The sequence below is a fragment of the Trichosurus vulpecula genome, chromosome 9 (genome assembly GCF_011100635.1).
Source record: "Trichosurus vulpecula isolate mTriVul1 chromosome 9, mTriVul1.pri, whole genome shotgun sequence".
Taxonomy (NCBI): Eukaryota; Metazoa; Chordata; class Mammalia; order Diprotodontia; family Phalangeridae; genus Trichosurus; species Trichosurus vulpecula.
In genome coordinates, this window is record NC_050581.1 from 89,712,541 (window position 1) to 89,737,456 (window position 24,916).

Sequence of the window (24,916 nt, forward strand, 5' to 3'; positions counted from 1 at the left end):
TTAAGGATGTTCCAAGATATAAATGGATGAGGAAGGGATATTCTCCCTACCTTAGAAGAACATTTGGCTTCAGTGTGATATGTGTGTTTGGTGTAGGAATAACATGAAGTATCTTATAGAAAGTAGTATTACATAATAAATATATAACACATAGCTATATACTTATTATAATTATGTTACATATAATAATATCTAATTGTTATGCGTTATAGTATGTAATATATCAAATTGTTATATAATTACATATTATAACTGTATCACAATATATAATATAATAAAAGTAACAGAGTACTGTGCCTGAAGTACAGAATACTCCTCTTCCTCAGTTCAAATCTGGACTCAGACACTTACTATCTGAATGACCCTGGGCAAGTCACTTAACCCTGTTTGCCTCAGTTTCCTCATCTGTAAAAGGAGCTCCAGAAGGTAATGGTAAACCACTCCAGTATCTTTTTCTAGGAAACCCTAAATGAGGTCATGGAGAGTCAGACATGACTGAAACAATTAACAACAATGACAATAAATAGACTTGTAACACTGGACAAAATACGTAATCTGTCAGAGCCTTAGTTTCCTTTTCTGCAAATTGAGGATGGCAGATATAGCATGTACCTAAGAGAGCTGTTATGAGGATTTGATAAGATAATGTTTATAAAGCATTTTGCAAAAATTAAAGTGCTATACAAATGTAAGCTAAATAGTCTTGTGACTGCCTTTCGCATCTTGTCATCTGCTATTCCCATTTCTCTCAAGGTTATGAGATATTTTAGAAGACTACCACATTGGGTAGCAGTTTCGTCATTAATAAGTCTGGCTTTAAGCAATCAAGAATTCCAGGAACAAGTCAGTTTTGCCTTATGTTTCTCAAATGGCTCTTAAAATATACCCCATAATATTGCATTACTACTTTTTTACTGAGCGTTAGTAATAACTTAAATATCACCACAACAGAATTCCTTCTAGCCTGATTTAAGTATCATCTCATAAAGACAAATATTTCATGTGACAAAGCCTCTGTACCAAGTTTCATTTCAAAACAATTTTAAATAATTGAGAGCAAGTCTTGTCAAAGCTCCTCAAAAGAGGGGATTCAAGGCTAAAGAGGAAGTAAAGCTTTCACAAAAATGCCTGGCTCACACTAAAATTAAGCACCCTGAAATTTCTCAGATGAAAAGACCAATTTCTCTTTACTAATGGATTACAACTTCAGTTTTTGAATCATATAGAAAGATGCCTCATCTCATTACAGAGTAATAAACTTTTCTATAAAAAAAGAAGAAAAGAAATCAACTCTGAAATTTAAGTGAATATGATTTCCTTATTCAACCTCAAAAATGCCTCATTTCTGTTATAGTCAAAGAAGCCATATTTTCTTCTCCTCTAGTCCTGCCTCCTTTTATTCCTATTTTTTCCTAGTCTCAGCAAAACAAATGTTTTAATGATCATATCCATTTATGCATTCCAATGTCAGCACCCATCGACAAATGTGATTTAGAGGACACCAAATGCCTCATGGAGACATATAGTTTGCTGAAAATCTGCACGTTACTTGTTTTAAAAGCTGTTTGGTAATGGACCCAACCACTGGGGATGTAATAAATTCAAAAGAGTGAGATCTGTTGCTGAGAGGCCCCATTTTAAACACATACACCCACCAAGTAATTAAAATGTGATAGGGAGGAAAAGCAGGGGAGGAAATCTAACATTGCTAGCAAATGCATTTTTACCCAGGAGAATTTTTGCCTTATTTTAGTAGTTAGAAGCAGCCATATGTTTAAATCCCAACCAACTCCTTTTTCTTCAGTGTAACAACATGGGCAACTTTTGCAGTACTCTTCAGGTGAATCCCATTTTATGAGTGTCAACTTATCCAACCTCCTAACACCCCTATGAGATTGTTAAAGATCACATGGGGATTTCTACATCAACTGTAACTCAGGCAAAATATTCCCAGAATATCATTTGGCAGTTTAATACAAGAAGAAAATGAGAGTATTATAGGGTATTCAGCAGTCCTTATGTGAAGGGAAAAGGGCATAGAGCTCTTTGCCTAGAATTTTCAAGAAGAGCTGGGTGATGATGAGAACAACTTCATGGAGATATAAAAAAGCAGAGCATGTCAGCTTGTTCTCACATTAGACATTGAGAAGTGTCCCTAAAATTCAGGTACTGGGTAAAGACTGGTTTTTTGAAACACATCATCATCATCATCATCATCATCATCATCATCATCATCATCATCATCATTGTTTCCCTTGTAATTCTAGACATCTATTTAAGAGAGGAAAAGGAGAAATATTGAACCCCAGTGTTCGGGTTAGGGCTAGACAGCAGCTTGTTTGAAAAAAAAAAAGAGATGTTTTAATGGAATGCGAGTTCAGTGACAGTGTGCTATGGCAGCCAAAGAGTTAATGTGCTCTTGGGCTGCCTTAAGAGGAGGAGAGTTTCAAACAGATCAAGGAAAAATGAAAAGGTCCTAGAAGTATAAAAGTATTTATAGCAGCAATTTTTGTGGTGGCAAAGAATTGGAAATTGGAGGGATACCTATCGATTGGAGAAGGGCTAAAAAAAGTGTGTCATACAATTGTGATGGAATACTATTGTGCTATGAGAAATGATGATCAGGATGGTTTCAGAAAAACCTGGAAGACTTATATGAATTGGTCCAACATAAAGTGAGCACAGTCAGGTGAATATTGTACACAGTAAGAGCAATATTGTATGATGATCAACTGTTAATGATTTGGCTAGTCTCAGCAATACAATGATCCAAGACAATTCCAAAGGACTTATGATAAAATAAATGCTGTTTACCTCCAGAGGGAGAACTGATAGAGTCCAAACACAAATAGAAGCACACCATTTTTTAACTTAATTTTTCTTGTTTATTTTGTTTTTTGGTCTGTGTTCTCTTTTGTAACATGGCTAATATGGAAATATTTTTTGCTTGACGGCACATGTATAATCTGTGTGTCAATGTGCTTGCCTTCTCAAGCCGGGAGAGAGGGAATTTGGAACTCAAAAATTATTTAAAAAACAAATGTTTAAATTGTTTTCTTGTAATTGAAAAAACAATATAAAAATCATTCTTAAAAAAATAAAAATTATTTTTAAAAAAAGGGACAGGGTTTCCAGGAACAAGGAGGTGATAGTCTCATTATCCTATACTACAAAGCTAGGTAACTCAGTGGATATGGAGCTGGGCCTGGAATCAGGAAGACAAGTTCAAATCTAGATGTTTAGTAGCTACTGGGATAATAAAAGCCTCTACCTCTTAGGGTAGTTGTGTATATCAGGTAAGATATTTATAGAGTGCTTAGCACAGTGCTGACAAACAGTAGGCCCTTAACGAAGGATTACAGCATTTTAGCTTGATCTTATATTAGACATCGAGGAGTATCCTAAAGAATCAGGTACTGGATAAAGATTATTTTTTTTGAAAATCATCATTGTCATCATCATCATGTTCCTTCCTTCTTTCCTTCCTTCCTTCCTTCCTTCACAGTGCTGACAAACAGTAGGCCCTTAACGAAGGATTACAGCATTTTAGCTTGATCTCATATTAGACATTGAGGAGTGTCCTAAAGAATCAGGTACTGGATAAAGATTATTTTTTTGAAAATCATCATTGTCATCATCATCCTGTTCCTTCCTTCCTTCCTTAAGAGACTGCATCTTAAGTATCATATATACTACCTACTACCTTTTAGGAAGGATTTAGATAACTTGGAGAATTTCCAGAAGAAAGCATCCAAAATGATGGAGCACTATGAAGTAATGGGAATACAAATTAAAAGAACTGGGAATGTTGAGAGAAGAGAATGATTGAGAATTGGGGGTGCACAGGATAGCTGTCTCTACATATTTAAAAGCCTGTCATGTACAAGAGAGCTTATATTTATTCAGTTTCATAAAGCTATGAGCATTTGGTAGAAGTTTCAAGGAAGCTGTTTTAGTCTTCAAGTTCAAGAAAAAAAAAACAAATCCTTTCCTAATAACTAAACTTATTCAGGAGAGGACAGAGCACTAGAGTCAGAAGACCCAAGTTCAAATCTGCCCTCAGACACTTAATAGCTTTGTGATCTATGGCAAGTCACTTAACCTTTGTTTGCCTTAACACACTGGAGAAGAAAATGACAACCTATTCCAGTATCTTTGCCAAGGAAGCCCCATGAATAGTACTGGTGTGATATAGTCCAGAAGATCAAAAAGAGTCAAGCTAGACAAAATGTTGGAATGACAACAAACATCCAAAAATCTGTTTGCTGTCCCAGAATGCACCTAAATCCTTCTGATTCTGAAATCAGATGATTCCATGAGAAGAAATAAACCTTAAGAAATCTATGATTTAAATAGAGAAATACTCTCTTTTGATCAGTGAGTGAACATTTAATTTTCCCATCCAAATGTGGCAAGAAGTAACTCAAATAGCTGCTCCCAACAATTTTTGCATGATTAATGTACCAACATTTATCATGTAGCTAACAGCCATTGACTCTCTAAGATTTGAATATTTAAGTAGTCATGTTCATTATTCATGGCATCAGATATTCAACAGAACTCATATTAAAAAACAAAACAAAACCCAACAACAGTATTTTCAGACAGAAATCATAGATTGTAAGTGGCAATAATCTGTACCACAGTAAAAAGAAAATGTTACTATCTTTTTAAGCATTAAAACATGAATGTTTAGTCCTATGTTTCTTCATTGATATTTCTTGACCTACTTATTTACTAATTCATAATTAAAAGAATCTAAATTTGTATTCCTTAATCAAGAGTGAATGTTTACTGTTGCCTTACATAAGAGTCATGTATAAAGATTGTTGCTGCCATCATCAGAAGCAAAGGCCAATGAAAATTTTAGATTGATAGTGAAAGATCTCAGCAATACAAATTGGATCACAATCCTAAGCTACTAAACCAACAACTGAGAAATTATGTGAAATGGATAAGCAAATCTTTCCTCTAGCCCTTTACTTAGGTTTTAACTAGTATCATTTAAAGACCTATTATTGTTGTTCCAAGAGACACTGTGAAAGGGACAGTAGAAACGGGAGGGGTAATTTTTGTCCAGTGGTTGACTCAGGGTCAGAGTTGAAGGCTGATGGCTAGTAGTGCCAGTTGAGATGGTGGATAAGTATGTAAAAAGGCCAAAATTACTTTAACTATTTTAATGAGCTAGGGAATTAGGAAACAAAAAATAAGAATTAAGAACCTCAATATAAAATAGCACCTTGGATAAGGAAAAAGAAGGGACAAAGAAATCGGCAAACACCAACACAATGAACAATGACTATGAATTACAATATCCTTGAGTATTAGTCCCCAGAAAGAGAAAAAAATGAATAAATTACAATAAAGGCCTAATAAATAAAGATGAATATTGCATACAATATGTAAAATTGGATGGTAAGTACTTTAAAAAAGGCAAAGCGGGATCTGAGATCAACTAAAAAGTATTAATAATTGTAATGAAGGCATTATAATCAATAAAATAGATAAATAAATTGAAAAGGAAACTACAGGGGATGATGTGTACTTTATCTTCAGGTAAAGACTTTCTCAGTTTCCTCATGTACAAAATGAAAAAAGTGGATCAGATGACCTCCAAAGTCCCTTCCAGTTCTAAATCTATGAGCCTATAAATTTTCCTGTTGGTAAAGACTTCATAGAAGCTGCTTATTTGCATACAATGATTTTTAAGCGTTGGCTTGATTAAAAATTATATTATGTGTATATATATATATATATACACATATATATTTATTTATGTACACAAACCTTTATTATTGACTACTTGGAATGTAAATTCAAAAGAATCTAGTTTCAGTTGCGTGTTAGTTGTGAGGTAAGGAAGAAAACCTAAAAATCTGCTTGTTTCGATAAGCACAGTGAGCCCCTTTCTGAGTAAGCAAAATGCCAACTTCTCAGATACTGTTTTCAAGTAGCACAGAAATTGGAGGAAAGGAAGTTAGAGTACTCTTTGTCCAAAATAGTCAACTTAATTATCTCAGACTAATTAGAAAGGAAGATGGACATGCATGCATTTGGCAACAGTATCTAAGATCCTGGATGAATTTTCTGAGTTGAATGTATCTTGCGTACGTTCCAATGTGGACATGCATACCCGTTTGAAGTCCTGTCATTGAATAGGAAGGACATCGTAATACCCTAAAGTTATAGTTACTAACTTCCTAGCTTCCCACTGCACCTCACCTGTCCAATAGTTGAGCAGTGCACAAAGTACCTTATGTAGTGATTTCAAAAATGACTTTGATAATTTCAGTGCATATTAAATCACCATCATGATTCTGAGTAAATGAAAATGAACTCTGCTTTTGGACCATTAATAAAGACATGATCTCTTGAGATCTTCCTTTTCTTCTGTTGGCCTTTGAGCTGGGTTTGCTAGGACTAACAATAATGCTGCAGGTAAGTCAGTTTCTGTGGATGAAACTTTTCTCTGGAGAGGCAACATTCTGTCTTGGTGTTACACCACTCAGTGATGTACTCCCAGCAGAAGCAGTGGCCACAGAGTGTAGCAGTAACCGCCAGTGCTGCTGCAGGCACAGGGTACACCTGGAGCCTCTGCCTTCTCTTCCACAAAGCTCTTGTGGTGGGAGAGGCTGCGGTGGAGCTTCCATTCCTTCTGTGCCCAGTGCCTCTGACTGAAGCTGTAGATCTGAACACCCACAGAGAGCAGGAGATGCAGCAAGGACTCCATCTCCAGAATCCTGTAGCTCCAACGAATGCCGTGGTTATCCCCAGGGAAGAGGCACATGCAGAGATGCTCAATACTCATAAGCCTTTTGGCCAGATGATAGAAGATTGCACCCATGTAGAACATGGTGGCAATGTACAGCTGTTGGAGGCAGATGATGCTCTGCTTCAGAATGTACACCAAGCACAGCAGCGTTTTCTTCTGTGGCTCAATCAGATGGTGGATGTGTCTGTGAAGCCACAACTGTACCACTGCCTATTTACCTCAGACACTGGGCACAAGGCTATTCTGCAGGTGCCTGGCACTCTTGACTTCTGCCTGTAGCTCATATTTGAGATGGACTAAGTCTTTATTTAGCATGTAGGGCACAAGGGTTTGCAAGGAGAGAAGTGTGGCTTGCTGAAGTCAAGAAGGGACTCTTCTCTTGGATGGGTCCACCTGGGTGGTGTTTACATATTCTTCTCCAAGAGTCTGGTACCCTGAAAATGTGGTGGTTGCTCTCCGCATGCTGTCCTGGTAATACTCATCCTTCTGTGTGGCATGGATCACTCTGGCTGATTAGCATATGCCAGGGCCATGACCATGACACTAACCCCCTCCTGGCTCTGGGTACGGCCCCTCAGTGCCCTTAAAAATAATATATTACAAAAGGTATATATACACATATGTATGTAGACATCCATCCATCCATCTATCTATCTATCTATCTATCTATCTATCTATCTATCTATCTATCTACTTTAGGAGCAGCTGGGTGGTACAGTACATAGAATCCCCAGCCTGGAGTCAGTAAAACTCATCTTTCTCAATTCAAATGCAGCTTCAGAAACTTACTAGCTGGGTGACCCTGGGCAAGTCACTTAACCCTGTTTGTATCAGTTTCCTCATTTGTAAAAGGAGCTAGAGAAGGAAATAGCAAGCTACTCCAATATCTTTGCCAAGAAAACCTAGGATAGGGTCAGGTAAAGTTGGACACAACTAAAAACAACAGAATGATAAAAGATATTTGCTTTTAACATAACAACAACAATAATATTAACAGTAAAGAGCTTATGTGGGGCTTTACAATTTGCAAAGCTTTTCACAAATGTGTCATTTTATCTTTACAACAACTCTGAGAAGTAGATGCTATTATTATTGAGGATAAGGAAACAAAGTGATTTATTCAGTGTTGGAACTAGTGAGAATCTGAGACTGTATTGGAACTCAGATCTTCCTTATTTCATGTCTAGCAGTTTATCTACTGTGCCACCTAGCTGTCTGTAATATTTCAATTTTTGAATTTAAACTTGTGTCCATTATGAAAAGGGTAAAACTTTTATAACTATTACTATTCTTTTTTTAAATAAAAGAATTTTGCACATTAGTCATATTTAAAAGGATAGTAAATTTCTTTCACTGTTTCCCTGGTGGTTTATGTCAAAGGATCCTCATTTAATAAGTACTTATTTTTCTTGAGATTTCATTTGTACATCAGAATAATAGAATTCAGCATATTTGTAGTTTCCTCTTCTGTATGTTTTAAGTATTTCTGTATATTACCATATTCTGTACTTCTGTATATACTCAGTATTTTAGTTGTTTTTGGAAAGGTATTCTATTTTACACAGTTCCCTTAAATGTCCACTAAACAAAAGTGACAATCTCATTGGATTATTTATTGGAAATCAATCACATCTTGAAGCTTTGAATAAGTATTGAGGAAATGTAATTTCAGTGATGTTAAATTTGTTTACAGAAGCAAAAAAATCAAGAACATGAAAAAAATATTATGAATTAAGGAAGTAAATCAATGGAAATGAAACTCACAGGATGGAAAGCAAATTATTAAAAGTATAATCCATAGCAGAACAAGGGGAAAAAACTAAACTCGAAAGAAGCTTGAAAACACTACATACTCAGGTGGCAAATTTTGGAAAAAGAAATGAAGATTTACTAGATTATCTGAAAAATGCGGTCAAAATTGTGGAGTAAGCAGTAAGTCACTCTCGCTCTCTCTTACTGGTCTTGAGAAACCCAGTAAAAATATTGTCCCAGGAAAAATCCTGGAACAATGGAGCCAACAGAAAGATGGAGTGCAACAGTTTGGTTTTTTTTTTAGCTTCTGAGGCTAGAGGGGTTAATGGGAAAAGTCCCACTTTCTGTGGTTGAAGGGGACCAAGAGAGGACAGAAGGCATCCTGGCAAGCCAGCAGCAAGCCCCAGCTCAACAAATCAGCAGAAGATCCTGAGACTCAGGGTGGTGGAGCCAGAAAGTGGCAACACCAGGATCCCCTCACTCCCACGTACCTTTGCACAATCAGGGGACCCAGGAAACACCAGCACAGAGAATGACAACTTGCACAAGGGGAGCGTACACCAGCAGCTGAGACTACCCATGCACAGCCCCAGGGGAGGAGGTGACTTCCAACAACCAGACCACCCCACCCCCACATCTTACACTGCAAGCTTCAGTGTAACCCTGGGGAAATGCATAAAAACCCCACCTGGCCTTGGCCCATACCAGCCACCACCAGTTCCTGCTCACCACCAGGTAAGCTACAGCCTATACAGCTCCCAGCAGCCAGAACCTGAGGCCCCAAAGCCAGTAACCAGGCCCATAACCCCCAACATGTGAAGCATCGTTCAGTGCCCTTGTGCACCAGAAGGAGAGATCAACTTTAAAGCCAAGAAAAAGGCAAACACAAAAGCAAAAAAGCAACATAGAAAATCAAAGACAGAGATTCGTATTATGGGGACAGGGAAGATCAAAACACAAATTCAGAAGAGGGTAGCATCACTATACCCATATCTGAAACCTCAAAGGGGAATGTGAACTAGTCTCAAGCCCAAAAAGCCTTCTTGTAAGAGCTCAAGAAGGATTTTAAAAGTCAAATTAGAGAGGTAGAAGAAAAATTGAACAATTTCTTTAAAAATACAATTGACAAAAATGGGGGAAAAGTACACTGAAGAAAACAACTTCTTAAAAAGTAGAATTGCTCAAATGAAAAAGGAGGTACAAAGGCTAACTGAAGAAAACAATTTGTTAAAAATTAGAATACAGCAAGTAAAAACTAATGACTCTATGAGATATCAAGAATCAGTCAAACAAAACTAAAAGAATGAAAAAATAGAAGAAAACATAAAATACCTCATAGGAAAAACAACTGACCTGGAAAATAGATCCAGGAGAGATAATTTCAGAATTATTGGTCTCCCTGAAAGCAATGATGAAAAAAAGAGCCTGGACAGCATTTTCCAAGAAATCATCAAGGAAAATTGCCCTGGGGCCCTAGAACCAGAGGGTAAACTCATCATCAAAAGAATCCACCTCTTGAAAGAGATCCCAAATTGAAAATGCCAAGAAATATTATAGTTAAATTCCAGAATTATCAGGTCAAGAAAAAAATACTGCAAGGATCCAAAAAGAAACAATTCGAGCATTGTGAAACCACTATCGGGGTCACTCAGGACTTTGCAGCTTCTACATCAAAAGATCATACAGCTTGTAATATGATATTCCATAAGGCAAAGGAGCTTGGATTACAACCAAGGATCATCTACCCAGCAAAATGAGCATAACCTTTCAGGCAAGAAGATGGATATTGAATAACATAGGGGACTTCTGGACTTTCCTGATGAAAAGACCAGAGCTCAATGGAAAATTTGATCTTCAAATACAAGACTCAAGAGAGGCATAAAAAGGTAAACAGGAAAGGGGGAAAAACATGTTCTTCAATAAGGGCAAATTGTTTACAAATTGATGATACTTGTAAATTTCAGAATTGTATCTTTATTATGACATTTAAAAGGAATATACATAGACAGATGATGTCAGTATAAATTAACTGATGAAATGGTTAAAAAAACTAATTAAGGGGTAAAAAGGGATGTCATGGGAGAAGAGGAAATGAGGAGGCAGAAAAGGGTAAATTACATCACATGAGGAGGCACAAACACACATATCACAGAAGAAAAAAGAAGGGAGGGAGATGAACATTGTTTGAAGTTTACTCTCATTGGATTTGGTTCAAGGAGGGAATAATATACTTACTTAAATATAGAACTCTAACTTGCCCTTCAGGCAATAGGAGGGAAAAGGGGAAATAAAATGGAGGGGCTGGTTAGAAGGGAGGGAAGAAATAGTAAGGGAAAAGAGAAAGAAAAGTGAGAGTGCTGATAGAAGAGAGGGAAGATTGAGAAAGGCAATGGTCAAAAGCAGGACTCTTTTGAGGAGGGAAAGGAAGAAGGGAGAAATAAAAGCATAAATGGGGGCGGGAGACAGGATAGAGAGAAAGACAGATGTTAATCATAACTGTGAATGTGAATGGGATGAACTCACCTATAAAGTGTAAGCGGATAGCAGAATGGATTAAAAACAATAATCCTACATTATGTTGTTTACAAGAAACACATTTAAACAGGGGGATATACACAGGGTAAAGGTAAAAGGCTGGAGTAGAATATATTATGCTTCATCAAAAACTTTTTTAAAAAAGCAGTGGTAGCAATCTTGATTTCAGACAAAGCGAAATCAAAAATACATCTAATTAAAAGAGATAAGGAAGGAAACTATATCCTGCTAAAAGGCACTATAGACAATGAAGTAATATCATTACTTAACATCTATGCAACAAGTGATATATCATCTACATTCTTGGAGGAGAAGTCAAGGGAGTTACAGGAAGAAATAGACAGCAAAACTATACTAGTAGAGGACCTCAATATCCCCTCTCCAAACTAGATAAATCACACCTTAAAATAAACAAGAAAGATGTTAAGGAGGTGAATAGAATTATAGAAAAGTTAGATATGGTAGACCACTGGAGAAAACTGAAAGAGGATAAAAAGGAATATATCTTTTTCTCAGAATTACATGGCACCAACACAAAACTGACCACGTACTATGGCATAAAACCTCACAATTTAATGCAGAAAGGCAGAAGTAGTCAATGCATCCTTTCCAGATCATGATACAATACAAATTATATGTAATGTGGGGTGATGGAAAGATAGACTAAAAATTAATTGGAAACTAAATAACCTAATCCTAAAGAATGAGTGGATCAAGGAGCAAATCACAGAAACAATCAATAACTTCATCTAAGAGAGTGACAATAATGAGACACCATACCAAAACTTATGGAATGGAGTGAAAGCAGTTCATAGGGGAAGTTTTATATCTCTGAATGCTTACATGACTAAAATAGAACAAGAGGATATCAATGAATTGGGCATGCAACTGAAAAAGCTAGAAAAAGAAATAATTAAAAATCCCCAATTAAATACCAAATCAGAAATACTGAAAACCAAAGGAGAGAGTAATAAAACTGAACTTAAGATAGCTATTTAACTAATAAATAAAATTGAGAACTGGTTTTATGAAAAAAAAACAATAAAATAGATAAACCTTTCATTAATTTGATTTTTAAAAAAAAGAAAACAAAATTACCTGTATCAAAAATGAAAATGGTGAATTCACTACCAATGGAGAGGAAATTAAAACAATAATTAAGAACTATTTTGCCCAACTCTATGCCAATAATTTTGACAATTGTAGTGAAATGGATGAATATTTACAAAAACATAAATTGCACAGATTGACAGAAGAGGAAATAAAATACATAAATAACCCCATCTCAGAGAAAGAAATTGAACAAGCTATCAATGAATTCCCTAGGAAAAAATCTCCAGGACCAGATGGATTTACAAGTGAATTCTATCAAAAATTTTAAAAACAAACAGTTAATTCCAATACTATATAGATTATTTGGGAAAATAGGCAAGGAAGGAGTCCTACCAAATTCTTTTTATGATACAAATATGGTACTGATACCTAAACTGGGAAGAGTCAAAACAGAGAAAGAAAATTATAAACCAATTTCCCTAATGAATACAGATGCAAAACTTTTAAATAAAATATTATCAAAAGATTACAGTGACATCACAAGAATAAAACACTATGATCAGGTAGGATTTATATCAGGAATTCAGGGCTGGTTCAATATTAAGAAAACTATCTGCATAACTGATCACATCAACAACAAAACTAACAGAATCATATGATTATCTCAATAGATACAGAAACACCCATTAAATAAAATACCCAATAGATACAACACCCATTCCTATTAAAAACACTAGAAAGCATAGGAACAAATGGAGCCTTCCTTAAAATGACAAGTAGCATCTACCTAAAATCATCAGCAAGCATTTTATGTAAAGGGGATAAGCTAGAAGCATTTCCAATAAGGTCAACAGTGAAACAAGGATGTCCATCATCACCACTGTTATTCATTATGGTTCTATAAACATTAGCTTTAGCAATAAGAGAAGAAAAAGAAATGGAAAGAATTTGAATAGGCAAAGAAGAAACTAAGCTATCAATCTTTGCAGGTGATATGATGATGTACTTTGAGAATCCTAGAGAATCAAGTAAAAAAAATACTTGAAATAATAAACAACTTCAGTAAAGTTGCAGGATATAAAATAAACCCACATAAATCATTTCTTTATATTACTAACAAAGCCCAAAAGCCAGGGATAGAAAGAGAAATTCCACTTAAAATTACTGTAGACATTATAAAATATTTGGGAGTCTGCCTACCAAAACAAACCCAAGAATTATATGAATACAATTACAAAATGCTTTTCACACAAATAAAGTCAGATCTAAATAATTGGAAAAAGATCAGTTGCTCATGGATAGGTTGAGCTAAAGTAATAAAAATGACAATTCTACCTAAATTAATTTACTTATTTAGTGCCATAACAATCGAACTGCCAAAAATTATTTTATGGAGCTAGAAAAAATAATAACAAAATGCATCTGGAAGAATAAAAGCTCTAGAATATAAAGTCGATTAATGAAAAGAAATGCAAGGGAAAGTGACCTAGCCATACCAAATCTTAAACTGCATTATAATGCAGCAATCATCAAAGCTACTTGGTTCTGGTTAAGAAATAGAGTGGTGGATCAGTGGAATTGGTTAGATATATAAGACACAGTAGTCAATGACTACAGTAATCCACTATTTGATAAACCCAAAGACCAAAGACTCCTTCTAGCATTAGCTTCTAGGATAAGAACTCACTACTTGACAAAAAAATGCTGGAAAAACTGGAAAATAGTATGGCAGAAACTGGGCATAGACTAACATCTTATACTGTATATCAAAATAAGTCTGAATGGGTACATGATTTAGATATAAAAGTTGATTCTATAAGCAAATTAGGGGAGCAAGCTATAGTTTACCTGTCAGATTTATGGAGAATGGAGAAATTTATGACCAAACAAGAGGCAGAGAACATTATGAAACACAATACGGCTAATTTTAATTACATTAAATTAAAAAAAAGTTTTTGTACAAACAAAGCTAAAGGAACCAAGGTTAGGAGGGAAGCAGAAAGTTGGGAAAGAATTTTTATAACCATTGTGTCTGATAAAGGTCTTATTTCTAAAATATATAGAGAACTGAGTCAAATTTATAAGAATGCAACACATTCCCCAATTGATAAGTGGTCAAAGGATATGAACAGTAAACTTTCAGAAGAAAAATTAAAGCTATCTATAGTCATATGAAAAAATGCTCTAAATTATTATTGATGAGAGAAACACAAATCAAAACATCTCTGAGGTACCATATCATAACTATCAGATTGGCTAACATGACAAAACAGGAAAATTATAAATGCAGGAGATGTGGGAAAATTGGAACACTAATGCATTGTTGGTGGAGTTGTGAACTGATCCAACCATTCTGGAGAGCAATTTGGAATTATGCCCAAAGGGCTATAAAATGTGCATGGCGGGGTGCAGCCAAGATGGTGGCAGGAAAGCAGGGACTTGCTTAAGCTCCCCCTCCAAATCCCTCTGAATGCCTGTAAAAAATTGCTCTGAACAAATTCTAGAGCTGCGGAACCCATGAAATAGCAGAGGGAAACAGATCTCCAGCTCAGTAGAGCCTGGATGGTTGCTGGGAAGGGTCTATTCCATGGTGCTGGGAGCAGAGGGCAGCCCAGCGTGGGCTGCGCCAGGACAGACCAGACCCGGAGTCAGCCAGCCAGAAGAGTCCTTGAGCCAATGAAACAGTGAGCTTTGGCAGTTACCAGACTTCTCAACCTACAAATGCCAAAGAGCAGGTTAGAGGGAAACTGTGGGATTGAGTTCAGAGCGGGCCAGCTGCCAGCTCTGGCAGTGGAGGAGGTTATGCAGCGGTGGCAGTAGCAGCAGCAGGAAGCTCCTGAGCCTGCCTGCAGAGCGCCAGCATCAGCAGCTTCCCGAGTCCCTGGCTCACACTGTAGGAGGAATCTAGCAGCAGATCAGAGCGGGAATTCAAGGAGTGCTTTGTGGGCACAAAGGCAGATTCTCTTGCTGTGCCCTGCTTGGATCTGAATTGTGGTCCTGGTTGGTGGTTCTTGGGGGAGGAGGGGTGCTGCTGTGACAGAGCCTGGGGTGATGGTGGAGTAGAAGTAGCTCTGAAAACAGCAGTGCTTGGACTCTAAAGCTCGGGACAAAGTACTCTCTACTCTACAAGCAGTCATATCCTGACAAAAAGCTCAAGGGTCAAGTAGTTGACTGGGAACATGAACAGGCAGTGAAAATAAACTCAGACACAAACTCAGACTGAAACTCAAACTCTAGATTCCTTTTTTGGTGACAAAGAAGATCAAATAATATAGCAGAAGAGGTCAACAAAGTCAAAGAGCCTACATCAAAAGCCTCCAAAAAAATATGAATTGGGCTCAGGCCATGGAAGAGCTCAAAAAGCATTTGGAAAAGCAAGTAAGAGGAGTAGAGGAAAAATTGGGAAGAGAAATGAGAATGATGCAAGAAAACCCTGAAAATAAGTCAATGACTTGCTAAAGGAGACCCCAAAAAATACTGAAGAAAATAACACTTTAAAAAATAGACTAACCCAAATGGCAAAAGAGCTCCAAAAAGCCAATGAGGAGAAGAACACCGTGAAAGGCAGAATTAGCCAAATAGAAAAGGAGGTCCAAAAGACCACTGAAGAAAATACAACCTTAAAAATCAGATTGGAGCAAATGGAAGCTAGTGACTATATGAGAAATCAAAATATTATAAAACAGAACCAAGGGAATGAAAAAATGGAAGACAATGTGAAATATCTCATTGGAAAAACCACTGACCTGGAAAATAGATCCAGGAGAGATAATTTAAAAATTATTGGAAAACCTGAAAGCCATGATAAAAAAATAGAGCCTAGACATCATCTTTCAAGAAATTATGAAGAAAAACTGCCCTGATATTTTAGAACCAGAGGGTAAAATAGAAATTGAAAGAATCCACCAATCACCTCTTGAAAAAGATCCCAAAAAGAAAACACCTAGGAATATTGTCACCAAATTCTAGAGTTTCCAGGTCAAGGAGAAAATACTGCAAGCAGCCAGAAAGAAACAATTTGAATATTGTGGAAACACAATCAGAATAATACAAGATTTAGCAGCTTCTACATTAAGGGATTGAAGGACTTGGAATATGATATTCTGGAGGTCAAAGGAGCTAGGATTAAAACCACCAATCACCTAGCCAGCAAAACTGAGTATAATGCTCCAAGGCAAAATATGGATTTTCAATAAAATAGAGGACTTTCAAGCTTTCTCAATGAAAAGATCAGAACTGAATAGAAAATTTTACTTTCAAATATAAGAACCAAGAAAAGCATGAAAAGGTAAACAAGAAAGAGAAATCACAAGGGACTTACTAAGGTTGAACTGTTATGTTTACATTCCTACATGGTAAGATGATTGTGTATGATTCAGGAGACCTTTCTCAGTATTAGGGGAGTTGAAGGGAATACAGACAGAGGGCACAGGATGAGTTGAATATGAAGGGATGATATCTAAAAAAATGAAATAAATTTAAGGAGAGAGGAATATATTGAGAGAGGTAGAAAGGGAGAAATAGAATGGGGTAAATTATCTCACATAAAAGTGGCAAGAAAAAGCAGTTCTGTTGGAAGGGAAGAGGGGGCAGGTGAGGGGGAAAGAGTGAGTCTTGCTCTCAACAGATTTGTCCTGAGGAGCAAATAACATACACACTCAATTGGGTATCTTACCTCACAGGAAAGAAGGAGGAAGGTGATAAAAAAGGAGGGGGGTGATAGAAGGGAGAGCAGATAGGGGAAGGAGATAATCAAAAGCAAATACATTTGAAAAAGGACAGGGTCAAGGAGAAAACTGAATAAAGTGGGACAGCATAGGATGGAAGGAAATATAGTTAGCCTTTCACAACATGAGCATTGTGGAAGTGTTTTGCATAATGATACATGTGTGATCTATGTTGAATTGCTTGCCTTCCTAGGGAGGGTGGGTGGGAAGGGAAGAGGGGAGAGAATTTGGAACTCAAAATTTTAAAAGCGGATGCTTAAAAAATTTAAAAAATATTTTGCATGCTGCTGGGAAACAAGATATATTGGGAATGGGGCATGGAAATCTATCTTGCCCTACAAGAAAGTAAGGGGAAAGGGGATGGGGGTGGGAATGGGGTGAAAGAGGGGAGGCCCTGACTGTGGAACCAGGCAATCCGAATATATGCCATCTTGGAATTGGGGGAGGGTAGAAATAGGGAGGAAATTTGTAACTCAAAATCTTGTGGAAATCAATGTTGAAAACTAAAATATTAAATAAAATATATACAGAAAAAAATAAAAAGTGCATACCCTTTGACCCAGCAATACCACTTCTAAGGCTGTATCTAAGTGATCATAAAAATGTGAAAAGGATCCACATGTACAAAAATATTTACAGCAGTTCTTTTTGTGGTAGCCAAGAACAGGAAACTGAGGGGATGCCCATCGATTGGGGAATGGCTGAGCAAGTTGTCTTATATGAATGTAATGGAATATTATTGTGCTATAAGAAATGATGAGCAGGCAGACTCCAGAAAAACCTGGAAAGACTTACATGAACTGATGCTGAGTGAAGTGAGTAGAACCAGGAGAACATTGTACCCAGTAACAGCCACATTGTCTGATGACTCGACTTTGATAGACTTTGCCCTTCTTAGCAATGCAATGACCAAAAACAACTCCAAAAGACTAATGACGGAAAATGCCATCCTTATCCAGAAAAAGAAATAGGAGTTTAAATCCACATCAAAGTACACTATTTGCCCTCTTTTTCGTTTTGTTCTGTTTTGTTTTTCTTTCTCATAGTTCTTCCCATTCATTCTAACTCTTCTATACAACCTGCATAATGTGAAAATATGCTTAATAAGAATGTGTATGTAGTGCCTCTATCAAATTGCATACTGTCTTGGGGAGGGGGGAATGGAGGGAGGTGGAGGATTTTTTTTTTAGTCTAGGGTAAGATTTATTTATTAAAGCTGTCCCAATCATAAGCAAAATGATAAGGTCAGCATATTTGTCACTGTGTGGTGCAAGTGAATTTAAGGTCCCCTATAATTTTCTGTTCCACATAGAAAGAAAGATGGTCCAACCGCTGCCATGGTCCCCTAGTGCTTGATTAGATGGTCCAGGTTTGCTTTACTCGTCCTCATAGCGGGTTCGGAGAGGATTGACGTGATGGTTATGAAACAGTGTGGTTTCCATCTCCCGTATGGGAAGAGCTTGGTCCAGATGCGGAGGTGGGGGTAGGGGACGAATTTGGGCCGCTAGTGATGCTCCCGCGACTTCAGGTAGGCGTTGAGTATGCTGACCGCCCACCCCGGGAGCGCCATGAAAAGGTCAGTGTCCTCCACAAGCGGCCCAAGCCCTCCTCCCCGTGGGCGCTGCTGGCCAACGACCGCCTGGCCGCCCTAGCCCAGCTGCGCCAGCAAGACAACCGTTCGCCATTACAGTCATCTTCCAACCAGGTGGAGAAAATTTAAAACTTATGGAAGTGAATGTTAAAAACCAAAAACAAAAACATTTTTAAAAAGAAAGAAAAATGTGAAGAAAGAATTGGACCATTATTTTTTTTAATCCTATCAGAAAATTTCCTAGAAAATCATTGCAAATAGATTGAATTTTTCAGAACTCCTCAGAGAGGAAAATGAGATTCACCTCATCTGGACTCATTGTTGTCAAACTCCAGGGCTTTATGTATAAAGATGAACTTTACAAACTACTAATAACCAAAAACAGTAGATGTAAAGGTATTACAATTCAAATTTCACAGTATTATATACATAACCTGAGAAGGCACATAGAATTATAAAAATATTATTTATATAATCAAGATATATTGTACTTTGTCCTTTAATATATAATTAGAATAGAATTATAGAACATAGAATTATAAAAATATTATTTATATAATCAAGATATATTGTACTTTGTCCTTTAATATATTTAATATATAATTACCAGCGAAGATGAGGTAATGCAGGCTTTAAAACAAGAAGCCCATGCAAATATTAAACAGGGTTAGCAACGCAATAATGGGAGGAGGATTATTACTACAAACTGTATCAAAGTTGGGATATAAGGGAATTATTTGAGTATTACTCAGTCAAGGAAAACTCCAGATTTCTTATGCTTTGCAGAGACCTAGAGGGACAAGGGAACAAACTTTGGAGATCTCACTTGAAAGGTTTACAGGGTTACTTATATGGTGGCAATGTGAAGAATGTGCAATTGCCTTTAAATGAAGGAAAAGATCAGAGTTGAGGAGCAGTATCTGCATGACATCAGTGTTGAAATGGTTCTTCCATTGGAACCATCATGGGGGAACATATATCAGAGAAACATCAAGCCTTAATTTGTACCATTTGCAGATCTCTAAGTTATAAAGGCTCATACTAAATATTAACAACCAGATACCCCTAGACTGTACAAGATGGCTCTATTTCACCCCTATTTACAAGCTGAAAATGAAACATTGGAAAACATTATTTATGTTAATAAATAGACTCATTTAGTTTCCAAATCAGAAAATAAAAACACAAATTAATACCCCCCACATAAGCACACAAAAAAGAGATTGCTAAAATCAAAAAAGAAATGAATAGAATCAAAAGTAAAATAACCCAGAAACATTTGAATTACTATAAGGACTTGGTTTTATAATGGGAAATAAAAAGTAATGAACTGATTTAAGAACAAAGATAAAATGAAATGATTTTTTTTCAAAATAGAAAACAAGGAGAAAACAATAATGAACAATGAATAAAAACTCCTGCAGAAAATTGACAATAAAATAATTTGTATAAAAATGTACCAATACTCAAAAATAAATACACAGATAAAAGAAAAAAATCTAATCTAAAAAGAAACAGAACAGTCCACGAATAAACTGCCACATTAAGAACAATATCAACAAATTCAGAAACGATGGATTCATGAGTGAATTCTGGCAAACATTAAGAAAGTAGATGATCTCTTTGATACAATATATAAAATAAACTCTTTTTAAAGTAAAGAAATTTGGCTTTCTACCAGGCAAATATGGCTCTGATCTACAAACTATGTTATTATAATGTAGACAATGAGAATTATAAATTAAGATCATGAATGAGTATCATGGCAAATATATTAAATACACACACATATATATATACATATATATTTAAATATATCAAATAAAATGCAGTAACATAAAATTATTCAAAAAGAATAAGTTGATTTGTAGTAGGAATGTAAGACTGACTCAAAATCAGGGAAATATTTTTATTAGTATGGCATTACATTTATAAATTAATTTGGGAAGTTTAGTTACTCTTACTCTACTCTTTGCATCAACCCTTGAATGATAAATTTATTTCCCATTATTTTGTTTTTCCTTTATTTCCTCCAGAAATATTTTAGAGTTGACCATGTAAGTCCTGTATTTATCTCGGTAGAGTACTTCCTTTAGAACTAGTTTAGTAGTTTCTCATAACTGGTTAATTGTTTTATTACTGTCTTTGATAAGTTCTTAATCTTGATTTTTTGTTACATTCTGTTACATTCTATCACTCTGCAATCTGTAGTAGAACAAGTCTCTTTCACAACAAAATTTTTTTTTAAAAAATTACGGGAAAAGATGAAGTTTTTGATAAAATTCAGCATCTATTTTTGTAAACAATATTGACATGCATAAAAATATAAGTAATTTACCTTAAGACAAAACAAATTTTGTGTCTGAAACCAAGAACCATCTTTATTTATAATGGGCAAAAAATTAAACCCATTCCCATTTTCACTCAAAACATTGAGCAAGGCTGCCCACTCTCATCATTAATTCTTAGCATTGACCTACAACTACTAGCTATAGTAATAACAAGAACACAATATTTTCTACACCTGTGATTGTATCCATATTAACTATTACAGAGAAGGAAATTATTTCCACGAATACAGACTGGCAACTCTTCTGTGATTCATGGTCATAATATATATACTGGGTACACTGGGAAGTTTGCCCACAGTCATAGGAAGTATGCTTCACATATCAACTCAGGTCATCATGAACTCTGATTTATGAAACACCATAGGAAGAACTTTTATTCGTAGATATCAAATTATCAAAATCCTCTGCTACATGATTAAAAATAGTAAAATTCACTTGTATTCACCAAAAACAGCTGGGAAAATGAAATAGTAGTTTGGCAAAAATAGATAATAGTTTCTGTTTCCCCCTTTTCCCCCCATCAAACTATAAAATAAAAACTCATTCTGAGGGAATAAAATTATTTACAAATAAGTAATTGGTGTACATTTAGATATTAGCAAAATAAATATTTTGTTTTAGGAAGCAGTTTCCTTCCATAGCACCTGCTTTCAAAGAGTTTACAATCTAATGGGAAAAGAACAAGTGTGCAAATAATTATAATACCTATGGTCATAAGAATACATATTTATAACTGGAAGGAACCTCTGTAGCCATCTGTTTCCAAATCTGCATTTACTAATGAGGAAAATGAGGATGAGGGAGGTTAAGCCACTTGTCCAATATCGTATGGGTGCCATGTGTCAAGAAGAGTATAGCAAACATGAAAGAGACATAGGTAAAATGCTCTGAGGAATTTGAGGAGGGAGTGAATTTCTCTACTAGAGAAGATTCGAGCAAGGCTTGAAGTCACTACTTGAAGACCTCCATTGAAGGGGAATTCATCATCTCTTAGTGGAGCCTATTTAATTTTCAGACAATTCTAATTGTAACAAAGTTTCTCCTGATGCCAAATCTCATTTGGTCTCTTCACAACTAACTCCCTTTTCTCCTGGTTCTCCGCTCGAACCAAATTACAAATCTTCAATACAAGAACATGAATGTGGTTATCATGTTTTCTCCCTTTCCCCACCTCCCACTCTTCCTCTCTAGCTTAAACATCCTTTTTTCCCTTCAGTTGCACCTCATGAGATATGGACTCAAGGCCTTTTACCATCCTGATTGCACTCCTCTTGACATTACCAGTTCATTAAGATCCTCTGTAAACTGTGGCACCCAGAACTGAACACAATACTTCAGATGATATCTGATAAGGGCAAAATACAGCAGAATCATCACCTTCAAATTCCTGTAAGATATGGCTATCTTAATGAATCCAATGATCACATTAGCATGTCTTCACAGTCACATTACGCTGACCTTAGATCCTCAGATTTCCCACATCTTGGAACTGGGAAATTGATTTTTTTGTATCCAAGTATAGAACTTTATAATTATCTTTACTGACTTTACCCTTCTTCAATTCAGCCCAATATTCGAGCCTGTCAAGATTCTGTTGGATCCTGGTGCTATCATCTGCTGTGTTAGCTGTCTCTCTCAGCTTTGTGTCATCTGTAAATTTGATGAGCATGCCATTCATGGCATCAATAAAGTATGCCATCTATGACATCCAAGTCATTGATAAAATGCTGAAAAAAGCACAGGGTCATACACAGAACCCTGAGATTCCTCACTAGAAGTATCCTGTCATATTGATATCAAGCCAATAACAACTATGTTTTGAGTTTAACCATTCAACTGATTTTGAGTTCATCTAATTTTATTTTCATTTAATTCATTTTTCATCATCATCTTCCTAAGAATAGTACAAGACATTTTATCAAAAGATTTGCTAAAACCTAGGTAAACAAGACTCATAATATTCTTCTTATATATTAATTTGTTATTCCCATCAACAATTAAATTGTAGTCGACCTGGAATAATCTGTTCTTAATAAAGCTATGTTGGGGGCAGCTAGGTGGTGCAGTGAGTAGAGCACCGGCCCTGGAGTCAGGAAGACCTGAGTTCAAATCCAGCCTCACATGCTTGACACAATAGCTGTGTGACCTTGGGCAAATCACTTAACCCCAATTGCCCTGCCTTCCCCCCCTGCAGAAAAAAAAAATAAACCTATGTTGGCTTCATCACCACTTTCCTTTCCCAGGATCTTTCAAATATTATTGAGAGTGACTCAGCAATCACATCTACCAGTACTTCTGATAACCAAAAACGAAATTCATTTGGACTAGGAGACTTGGATTCATCAAAAGCTTTTATAATAACAATGCACACTATATTTACCATATCATCTTCTACTATTTGTTCAAGAATCCTGCCAAAAAAGGAAGTGATAGACCCTCATTTCAGGTCTTTAGGTAAAGTTCTGCTCTATTATCACTCATTTGGAATATTGTAGGAGAGATGGATGCTTTTTTAGGGACAGGTAGGACTCTTAGGCACCTTCCAAATTTGGATTTCTGTGATTCTGTATGATTCGTGAGTCAGGATCAAGGTAATTTCTTATTCTAGGAAAGGATCCTGAATAGAAGCCCCAGTTCTGAAACTGAATAGCCATTTGACCCTGGATAAGTAATTTCCCTCTGTAAAATGGAGGGATTAGATTGCACATGATATCTAAAGTCTCTTGGGGATTTAATTTTCTATGAATTTCTTCTTTCAGCAAAATGTCATAAGGACTATTCATTAACAGATTATGTTCAGACTTCTAATTTAACAGAAATCACTTATCATCAAGGTAGCCCTTTCCCCTTTCTTGAAGATTAATTACCTTTATGTCAAAGGTCTACCACCAGGTAGCAGTGCCCCTTCTATGTTAGGAGGTGTGAGTGGCTATGCAAATTGATCGAATAAGCTAAACTGATACAGCAGAAGAGACCAGGTCTGTGTTTACTGAAGAGGTCAATTGATTTCAAAGCTTGCAGCTGTTCCACTGTTTAGCAGAAACAATTTTACATACAAACCGAGGCAGGGAAAGCTACCATTTGCTGAAATACTTGGTAAATTATTAAACACTTGGCAAAGGTTCATTTATATTGAGTAGAAGTGAAAAGATTAAAAAAGAAGTCTCACATGTAAACAGCAGAAATGCAAATTCTATCTGCCTCTAGCATATTCCTTCTATGCTGCTACATCTTTTAGAATATTCTCTGTACTGCTTTTTTTCTAAATAAACAATCAATATATTAAATATGCTTGCCTGGGTTTCTAAAGTAATTGCTATTGAAGCATTACTTGACGTTTTGCTCCTGTGATTTAAAAAAAAATCCGTTTCCCATGTTAAGTAGCCCTATCCTTATGATGAACATAGAACATTACAAGGCAAATCAATCATAATTTTCAGTAAATTTTAGAGAAATTATATGAAACTGTATCTTGGGGGTGCAAGATAATGAATTTAAGCATAGTTTTGTGACTATGTTCTATAGTGGATAGTAGTAAGACTTTGTATTTCTAGCAATTTTTCCTGAGGAATGAACAATAGAAATTGTTATTAGTAACTCATTTACGTCCATAAACATTTATTGAAGAAAAAATTTTTTTAAAAAAGCTATTCACTGATGTTCTAATATTTAAAGGGATCATGTATTTTTCTGATTTTGAAGATGAGCAACGTGAAGCATATAATTTTTTAAAAGATTTTACTAAAATTCTTAGAAGTCATGTTCAGGAATCTTGCTTCACAAAATGGTGCTTTATAACCAAACAAGTCTGGGGATTGACATTACAGAAGAATGGATGGTATATTTTCATCCTAACACAACCCTTTCACTTACATATAAACATTAACAATTATATTTTTGTTTCTTTCTTTATACAGTTTGGTAGTATTGCCAGTCTGGATTTCATCTACATGAACATAAAGGATTCTTTAAATTGTTTTTTTTTACATAATATTAAATATACAAACTATTTTATCCCCTTCATCTATTCCTCTACCTCCTCATCTATAACTTTTTAACTACTAAGAGGCATCTTGATATAGTAGATAGAGAACTGGCCTTTAGAGTCAGAAAGACTAGGGTCTAAGCATTGCCA

The 24,916-nt window shown here is 35.9% G+C and overlaps 2 pseudogenes; one reads left to right on the top strand and one right to left on the bottom strand.

The window, feature by feature from the left end:
* Positions 1–6,420: 6,420 nt before the first annotated feature.
* Positions 6,421–7,305, bottom strand: LOC118832181 (annotated as a pseudogene).
* Positions 7,306–19,045: 11,740 nt separating this feature from the next.
* The window catches only part of LOC118832182, a 40,687-nt pseudogene continuing 34,816 nt past the window's right edge, over positions 19,046–24,916 (top strand).